The 10518-nt window shown below is 35.9% G+C and overlaps 1 pseudogene; it reads right to left on the bottom strand.

Moving 5' to 3' along the window:
- Nucleotides 1-7641: 7641 nt before the first annotated feature.
- On the bottom strand, nt 7642-10114 carry LOC113101953 (mitochondrial glutamate carrier 1-like; annotated as a pseudogene).
- Between the last annotated feature and the right edge of the window lie 404 nt (nt 10115-10518).

Raw genomic sequence — 10518 nt, forward strand, 5'->3', positions numbered from 1 at the left:
CTCATTACTGTAATCTCTGCTGCTACTGCTGTAAGATGTCAAGTGGCTTTGTCTCTTTATTTAAGAAATTATAAGTAAGGGTCTAAAAAATGTGTATTTAATGGGTTTTCTAGTGATCTGTTCAGTCAGTACAGATGCATCCTCTCTCTCTCTCTCTCTCTCTCTCTCTCTCTCTCTCTCTCTCTATATATATATATATATATATATATATATATATCCCTGTCTTCTCCTCTCAGAAAACCTGATTCCCATTGATTTAGTGTCCTATACACACATTACCAGTCTCTCTCTCTCTCTCTCTCTCTCTTCCACAACCCCCATTCGCTTCAATGGTCATCCTTCTGTCCATCTATTTTAGCTCTTTTCTCTTCTGCCTTCACTTATGCTAACTGCTCTTTCTCTCTGTGTGTGTGTGTGTGTGTGTGTTTGAGTGGTAGATGGACTAATAATAGCTCAGGGTAGATGCTCAGAGAATATATGTTTAATATGAGCTCCTTCTCTCATGTTCTTGACGTTTAAAGGAATTTATTCAAATAATAATGGAGTCTTCTTACATCCGTGTCATTCGAAACCACATTATTTGGAAGCGTCAAAAATATGAAAGCTTTTGCATCTCACACAGCACAGGAGTGTAGTAGAGCATCAGCATGATGAAATAATGGCAAAAAGGGTTAGTTTGAGCTTAACTGTGCCTTTAAGAGCTCGCTCATACTCGCCCTAAAGCATCAATCTAAACTTAGCAGTGATGTTCACTTGTATTCACCCAGAATGCACTTATAGTAAATGCGCAGTGACTCATATCTGAGGTCACTATATAGTGACCCGCTGAGTGAACATGCAGTGAATGAGATCCGTAGTAAACAATGGCGTGTCATTCACTGTCTGCAGGCAATAGGAAACCTGAAGCACACTGAATTTCACTTTTGGGTTTGTGTGTGTCTGATTAAATTTCCAGTCTCCGTGGAAAACGAAGAAGGAAGGGAAAATGGAATTCAAGTCACATTAAAGCAGTCACAAACTCTGGGGAGCTTTTGGGGTTGTTTATTTTTTTTGCTTTTGTTGTTGAAGAATGAATGCATTTTGGATGATTGACCCTCAGATCCGTTGTTGTTTAACAAAGGCTCATATTACGGGTTGCAGTGTCTCACAGAATAACGTAATTCATATTTCATCACCTGCGGAGAAGTTATTTCCATCCTTTTCTCAGATGATTTGCTGGAGGTGTGACTCTTAGTTTATGATACAATAAGATTTATATTGTACATTTTGAGGATGTAATATTTTTATTTTTTCTTCTTTTTTGTGAGATATTTGAATTGTTTATTGTGATAAGAAAAAAACAATGAAAAAAAAAAGTTTAAAAAATAAGTTATTTCGAACGGCACCACAGCGACACCCAGCGGCCGCTCTGAGCACTGCACAGACTCAACGACCTTGAGGAAAGACTCTTAAACTCAACAAATCGCCTAAAACTAACTCCTCCTAACACTTCTAATATTTGCATTCGTACTCTTCTGGGAATTAATGATTTTTCTGGACCACTGACCTGACTGAAAGCACACACATTTAGCAACACTTCATTTCTTAAAGCATAGAACATTTTGGATTGACGGAAGCAATTAGCATTTATGAACAAAAATGTGAGATCATATAGGTAAGACCAGTGGTGTAGCCACGGGTGTGCCTGTGACACCCAGAGTGGCAGCTGGCACACCTAAAAATAGATGCAGAATAAATTTTTATAGTCTCAATAAAAAATGTTTACTTTACTTGGGCTATTGTTGTTTACTTAGAATATATATATTTTGTTTTTTGTTCGCGACTCGGTTGATTCAGATCGGCACTTTCGGAGCCTGTTCGCGCCTCGGTTGATTCAGATCGGCACTTCGGAGCCTTTTCGCGACTCGGTTGATTCAGATCGGCACTTCGGAGCCTTTTCGCGACTCGGTTGATTCAGATCGGCACTTCGGAGCCTTTTCGCGACTCGGTTGATTCAGATCGGCACTTCGGAGCATGTTCGCGACTCGGTTGATTCAGTTCGGCACTTCGGAGCCTGTTCGCGACTCGGTTGATTCAGATCGGCACTTCGGAGCCTGTTCGCGACTCGGTTGATTCAGATCGGCACTTCGGAGCCTTTTCGCGACTCGGTTGATTCAGATCGGCACTTCGGAGCATGTTCGCGACTCGGTTGATTCAGATCGGCACTTCGGAGCCTGTTCGCGACTCGGTTGATTCAGTTCGGCACTTCGGAGCCTGTTCGCGACTCGGTTGATTCAGATCGGCACTTCGGAGCCTTTTTGCGACTCGGTTGATTCAGATCGGCACTTCGGAGCCTGTTCGCGACTCGGTTGATTCAGATCGGCACTTCGGCGCCTGTTCGCGACTCGGTTGATTCAGATCGGCACTTCGGAGCCTTTTCGCGACTCGGTTGATTCAGATCGGCACTTCGGAGCATGTTCGCGACTCGGTTGATTCAGATCGGCACTTCGGAGCCTGTTCGCGACTCGCTTGATTCAGATCGGGACTTCGTAGCATGTTTGAGATTTTTTTTAATTCAGATCTGGACATCGAAGCAAGTTTGTCAAACAGTTAATTGGTGATAAATTAATATTTGGACTTGAGGCTTTTTTTACCAGTCGATTCAGCATGTACATGGACCCACACACAAAGGTGGACACACTCTAGTCTAGACGGATGCCAGGTAGGGTGACCACCCGTCCCGCGTTGCGCATGCGCGCACAGCGTTTGAAGCCCAATACATGCCTCCAACAAATTGAGACTGTGTCACGCGCATAATCAATGCTTGCTCAAAAAAAGTTGGTCGCTATATCTGGAGTCACCAACTCGTCGATCGCGGTCGACAAGTCGATCTTGGAAGCATTTTAAGTCGATCGCGAAGATTTTTCAAAATCTGAGAAAAAAAGGTGCGAGCCTCCGCTGACTGCGCGTGCACCTCCCGAAACAGACGAGACATTTATACTTGACAACTGTTTTAGACTGAAAACCAGACAATAAAACTGATTTAGACGCGGGTGCCGGTTTGATGAGATGTATACTAATATCCGTCTGCTCGGGCATGATTGTTTTATGCCTGTAATTGATTGATTATTGAGGTAATAGGGATGGCACGGTTCGCTGAAATAAAAAAACCAAACCGTTCGGTTCACCACACACGGTTCGGCACGCGCTTCAACTTAAATCTGACAAAGCATCTGCAATATCATCTGTAATATGACTTGCTATAAATGGCACGTAAAAAAAAACAGGGTTCAGCTAATAAATGTTTCTGTTGATGCATGCGCATTCTGGCTTCCCAGACATTACAAAAACATGAGAAAAAAAAGATCTATATTGAGCAACTACAATTCATTTCAATCCTATAATTATATATTATAATTTATTTAAAGTGAATAAATTGTAATGAAAAATAAACAAAATGAAATAGCTAAAGTTCAAAATTATCGTATTTGGAAGAAAATTATTACATTTAACAATTAACTACATTTTGACACGACCTGCAAATTAACACTAGGAGTATGGTATAATTGTGCACAGTAATCTGACAATAAATGTGGCACACCCAGATTTTCATATGCACCACCAGAGTCTCTTTTCTGGCTACACTACTGGGTAAGACGGTCATTTATACTTTAATTGCACAGTGATAATAAACTTTTCAGCTTTTATAACTCTATAAAAATGCATTTACAGGCACAACAGGCAAAAGCATTACAGGCACAAGGTACCGTTATGAACAAATACATTTTATTGAACAACAATCAACACGATTAAAACAACTGCATATTTCAGTCTCACACGTGTGGCTGTTTGTGTTTCAGCACACACACAAACTCTCAGCAGCACTCCACATACAGACTGACTTTCTCTTCCAGAAGGGCATCATTGTGCATTTTTACTTGTGTGTGAAGTTAAAGTGCGTTTTTGCACTGTTCCTCTCAGAGGAGGAAGGAGGTTCTGTCTATAACTCTACAGCAGCATGATTCAACCACATGGAGAAAACAGGTCAAAATCATGACAGATCTCAAGAAAGAACATGTTTTGGCCATATTTCATCCCCCAAAAATAAGTGAATCAAATAAAAAAAATATCAATTAATATATCAAATGTTTAGGTAAATAAAGAAAAATGTTTGACATTATTTTCATGACAATAAAGCAAAAAAAAAAAAAAAGTCTCAATGCAAAAATATTAAAGGTTCCTAAAAAGTGTTAATTTTCTTTATGTAAGACAAAAAAAGAAAATATATTTTAGGTTATTAAAAAAAATTGACATTATTTTCATGACAGTAAAGAAAAAATATATACTGTATTGTATCCTATATCACAGTAACTGTCAAGAAATAAATGTTGCAAAGCAACAAATATAACAAAAATAAAAGGTTCCTTCAAATAGTCTTTAATTTTCCTCATCTAAAAATATAATAATATTTAAAAAAAACTATTTTAAGTTATTTTTTTAATTTTATATTTTATAATATTATTTTCATGACAATGAAGCAAAACATTACTGTTATGAAAATAATGTTAAAATGAATAAGTAGTAGCGTTCCTAAAATTGTAACTTTCTTCATACATTCAAATTATTTGTTATAATTTTTTAAAGGGGTGAAATATGACCAGAGCATATTTTCATGAGACTCAACTGTTAATTATTTCTTAATTATTGCATAAATATGTGCTGGTCCTTATATATATATTTGGTGAAATCACAAATATCTAACATCTAATTTACTACTAAATAAGACTGAATACTATCAATTTACATCGATTATACAATTCAAAGATACATTCTCTGGTTTGTGGAAACAAACAGGCGATACGTTGCTTGTAATATTATAGTCTAGTATACTGAATATTGTATGATATCAGAGGGCCATGTCTGAATATTGCGCTTGTGCCAGATCTGTGTTTGTGCTTGGATTATAAATCATCAATGCTATTTTTGGCGTTTGTGTTTTTATTTATTTTTTTGCCACCTGCTGTCTAATTCCTTCAAGTACAGTGTTGAGGAAGAAGGACAGATGGTGAAAAGGAGAGAGAAAGTGAATAACACACTTTAGTGTTGATAAACGACGAGAAAGAAACACACCACCTGTGCGCACGATTGACCCCTCACACACACACACACACACACACAATACACCAGCGTTCACAAACACTGTGAGTTCACAGCTGAGAAAACACGAGGCAAAACAGAGGAACCCAAAAACGGTCTAAATAAGAATAAATCATCACGAAACAGCATAATGCAAAACAACAGAAAATAACAGAGGTGATAACAAGATATGTTCGCTTTTTTGGAATGTTTAGGAAAAAATTGTGAGCAAAAACAAGATCATTAAGGTCAGATTCATATTAGGCATGAAACATACTTCTGTTTTAATACCATTTGCACTCATTTAAAGAATTAACGGTGCGTGAAGTAACCGATCACATGGGTTGTGCACACGCTGACCTCGATAAATCTGACCTATGACCTCTAAACAATAAATAAGAGCATCTGAACAGTTTCAAATGGCATAAAGTTCATTGTCACTGAGACTAGAGATGTTTACTTGATAGAGAGCACCATAAACCCTCTGGGTAAACCTCAAGATCATTAATCTTTAGAGTCATTGTCATATTCATTAGTGACATGTTACAGTACACTGCTGTTCAGAAGACTGGGGCTGGTGAAATTTTGTAATATTTAGAAAAAATGATCTTATGTGCACAAAAACAGCATTTGTTTGATTATAAATACGGTAAAAATAGTGAAATATTATTACTATTTAAAATAACAGTTTTCTGTTTTTATGTTTTTTTTAAATGTAATTTATTTCTGCGATCAAAGCTGTATTTTCAGCATCATTACTCCAGTCTTCAGTGTCCACATGTTTTGTGCTGTTTTACTGCACACAAAAAAAACATTTTGTATTATTATCAATATTTTTGTGGAACATGCACATTTTCAGGATTCTTTTAAAGTTCAAAATAGCAGTTTTGTTTTGTGACAAAATTATTGTCACTGTTGATAACAGTTGTGCTGCTTAATATTTTTCTGAAATCTGTGATAGACGTTTTTTTTTTTTTTTTTTCACGATTGTCTGCTTCAATATTCTTTGAAAGTTCAAAGGAGCAGCACTGAAACAGAAATCTTTTGTAACATTATAAACATCTTCACTGTCACTTTTGATCAATTTAATGCAAAAGTGTTTAAAAAAAAGTGTTTAAAAAATCTTTTGAAGGGTACTGCAGGACGATATAAACCGACGTGTACTAATGCATGAACTGGGAAGGACACAGAGGTATTCCAGGCAGGGATTTGGTCAGGAATCGTTTGGCAGTATGAAAGACATTGCACATATATGCAGAGCTGATCTATCAGCACTATTCTTTCTGCCTGACAAATCTGAACGCCTCTCCGAGAAATAAAAACAGACAGCGTGAAGTAAACGAGAACGGTTTGTTCGGTTCGGCTCACGAATCCAACACTGATGCATCACAGGTCCGGCTCAACATATTAACATAAAGAGAAGGAACGGGGAGGTGTGCAAATAAGCCATCGTATACAAAACTAAAACATAATCTAGTATCATAATGTCCTCTGCATATGTACAGTACTCATAAACAATCAGACACTGATACAACCGTCCATAGAAATATATAGTGAGATATACTATAAGTGTGTTTACATCTATATCATCAGAATTAGGAATAAATATGACTTCCATTCAAAGTCTGTGCTTTTCGGTTTCTCGAACGAACAGGAATGATTAATAAAATCTCCCATGATGCACTGCAGGGCAACGGTACACCATGGGAAAGCATCCAGATGCATTAATATTCATGATTATTAGCTCCACCCATTATAGGTTCACAGGGCACGTCTTACAGTCCATATGTAGATCACTTTTTCTGTTGATTTAGTTTATTAGTATTCTTTCTCAGATCTGATCTGACTGATATGAACCAACAAACTTTCATTAAGGGTCTGTTTGTAGCCGGAAATCTGTAAGTAGATAAACTCATCAAATAAAACTCATTAGCACTGCTCATGAATATTAATTAGGTCACATGATGTCCGCCCAGTCACTATTGATTTGAATTAATATGCAAGAGAGGACCAGTGTTATTATATATTAGAATTATAAATAGACTATTATACTTTTTATTAATATTTGGAATTAGTTGTTATTTTTATAAAACTCCTTTTGGTTTCATTTTCGTTTTTGTTTATTTTTTCAATAATTCCAAATAGTTTTCATTTATTTTTATTTAATCATTTTAGTACTTAAACTTATTTCAGTTACTTCCCAAAGCAACATTTCTCATACTTTTATAGTTTGTATTATTATTATTTTTAATTAGCTTTTTATAATATACTTATTTTAGTTTATTTTGGTCATTTTTGGTATGTGCTATTGTCAATTATTATGTCAATTATTGTCAAAATGTGGTTTGAATAAGGTTTAAGATCATATTTAATGCTAATTTAGCTTTTCAGGCTACAAACAGCAGAACAGATCTAAGTCAGATATGCCAAAAATAAATTATTTCCATTATTTTCTTTGTGTTGTGACCATGCAAATGAATCTCATAATCTATAATGATTATCTCCCAAAGTCTGGGATCTTCACAGAAGTTTTAATGCCCCGGATTTGACTTTACTTTGCTTTAGCCTTATCACTTTTCCTCAAAGCCATTCTAAGCCCAGAGGGAAAGCAGTCAGAGCTGGTCATAAGAAAGACGGGAACAGCTACTATAAAGGGCAAACTAATCGACATGATGTGTCCTCATGTTCCAGGAAACTAACAATTAAAAAGAGCTTCATGATGGCTTGATATTTCAGTACATGATTAACAAGAGCTCTACGAGATCGTGTTATGACCGATCACTGATTTCACGGTTTTAAAAGTCAGTGCTTGGACGATGGCTCAACGATTAAACGCTCATAAAAGGACATCATGTTTGAGACCGGACGAGACGAAACACACGAAAACGGCACGACTACAAACGATTCAGATCAGTCCGACTGCTCCACGTTACGCTTTGATCGTTCAGTAATGACGACCTGTGAGAGGGGGCCGGGACTGGTGCAATGCATGATGGGAAGGGTGGCTAGTTGTTCCGTTTGGGCAGATAGCTCAGGATGTATTCGCCTACGCCGAAGAAGTAGACCACCTGAGCGATGCCGAAGAGCGGCGCGATGACGAGAGCCCGACAGTACGCCCCCTTCAGGAAAGCAGCGGGACCTTCATGGCGTAATATCTTCCTGTGATCACACGAATAATGATCAAAAATGTGTTATAGCTCCAGTCTAAGGTTGTTTTAATGAAATAAGGTCAACAAAAGGAAATGACCTGATGCAGTCGGTCACCCCGCTGTAAGTGTCCTCTTGAGTCCCCCGTGTTATCGTCTGGAGCCTGGTCTTTATCACTGAAACACACACCAGCCGGTTATCAAACCGCACAGATGGTGCTTTATGCATTGCACAACAGTTTTTGCTAACGTACAGGCTCTGTTGCTAACGCTAGCGAGCTGCTTCACTGCATACTGCCTCCTCGGCAAACTGACAGAGAGGAAACGTGAGCAGAGACGCTAATCAAGGGCTATTGTTTGGAACAGAGTTTGCATTAGGATGGAATGGAAATATTCAATATTTCACATTCAGCATTTAAATATAGAAAAATATTATTGAAAAAATTGTGTTCATTGTTTCATATTAAACATAAACATTTAATATTCAGTAATAAATAAACTAAATATAATATTCTGTATTTTAAAAATGGAGAAATTAAATATAGATTTTTTTTTTCAGATTTATTAATAAATGATAGACAAAACAAATACTGAAAAATGTCTAATATTTAATATTCAATAATAAAAGTAGACAAAAAAATAAAATTTTATACTTTAAAAACTGAAGAAAGAAACTGGAAAAATATTTAATATTTCACATTCAGCATTTAGATATATATAAAATATAATACTGAAAAAATACATTCAATATTTAATATTAAACATTTTAAAAAACATTTAATATTCAGTAATTAATAAACAAAATATAATATTCAGTATTCTAAAAATGGAAAATTTATATATTGAAAAAGATTTCATATTTATTAATAAATTATAGACAAAACAAATACTGAAAAATATATAATATTTAATAATATTTAATATTTTAAAGTAGACAAAAAATAAAATTTTGTACTTTAAAAACTGAAGAAAAAAAATTCAATATTTATTATTCAGCTTTCTATTCGATTTATTTGATTTATTTCAAAAATACAAAATGAAAACAGATTAATCATTCATTTTCAGTAACAAAAATAGACAAAATTAATAAACATATAATATTAAGTATTGTTTAAAATAAATACAAATCGATAAATTATTGAATATACTGAATTAATAATATTTAGTATTAAAATCAGAAAAAGCATTCCATACTAAACATTTAGTTTTTTAATCGACAAATGAATGTTGAAAAGGTTTAATTAGATAAAAATTACATTGATTATAATTAGATTAATTAATATTAATTTAACTATTTTTTATTGATATTTTACTCACTGATTAATATGTATTTGTCATTTCTCTTCATGTTTAGATTGCCTTTCCTGCTAAATTAGACCGAAGCTAATTTTGTGGTACAGCATTGCATCAGGAGTATTTCTAGGATGCTTTAAAATGCGTTCACAGGAACAGCAGAGATGTTTAAAGAGGAACCCACCGTCTACAGGGTTGACGGCGACGGCGGCTGTGCTGCCCGCGATGCAGCCCGATGTGAAGGAGACGTAGAAGGGAGCGGGACCCTCGGCTCCTCTCTTCCCCAGATCATTCAGATTAGCAAACAGAGGGAAATAAATGATAGAGAAGGGGACGTCCCTGAAGGAGAGAAAACACGAGGCTGAGATCCTCTGAGAGTCAGCGCTCTGAAGAACTCTGTGTTATTCCCCAACCTCAGCAGTGTGCTCCCCAGACCCTTGTAAAGACCGAGCATGCCCTTTTCCTTCAGTAACTGTCTGGTGAGTTGCACAGCTGTGGGGGACTTCAGCTCCACGGGGCCCTCGGGGTCACAGCCTGCGGCATGAGCTTCCTCTGAGCCGCTACACACACACACACACACACACACAGCACATTACAGTGTCAGTCATAAACGAGCCCTCACATTCAACTATACTGATAGAGCCTAATCTGCATCACACTTAAGTATTCTACTCTTAACAACTTTTTTTGTAAGCATCTATATTGGCAGATTTTAACATGAGTAAACTTAGTAGACCCTTATGTAGAATAACAATTTTTTTTTTTTTTTGCATATTAATTACTCAGTACCACTGACAATGACTTAACATTCAATATTTAAAAACAATAACATTAAAAAACCTGTTTAATATTTATACTGAATAAATAATATTCACCTTAAAAAAATTCAGTACTGTTGACAGTTACTTAATATTCAGTATTTAATTTTTTTAATTGAAAACATATTTAATATGTAACATGTGGT

The sequence above is a fragment of the Carassius auratus genome, unplaced genomic scaffold (genome assembly GCF_003368295.1).
Source record: "Carassius auratus strain Wakin unplaced genomic scaffold, ASM336829v1 scaf_tig00217666, whole genome shotgun sequence".
NCBI lineage: Eukaryota > Metazoa > Chordata > Actinopteri > Cypriniformes > Cyprinidae > Carassius > Carassius auratus.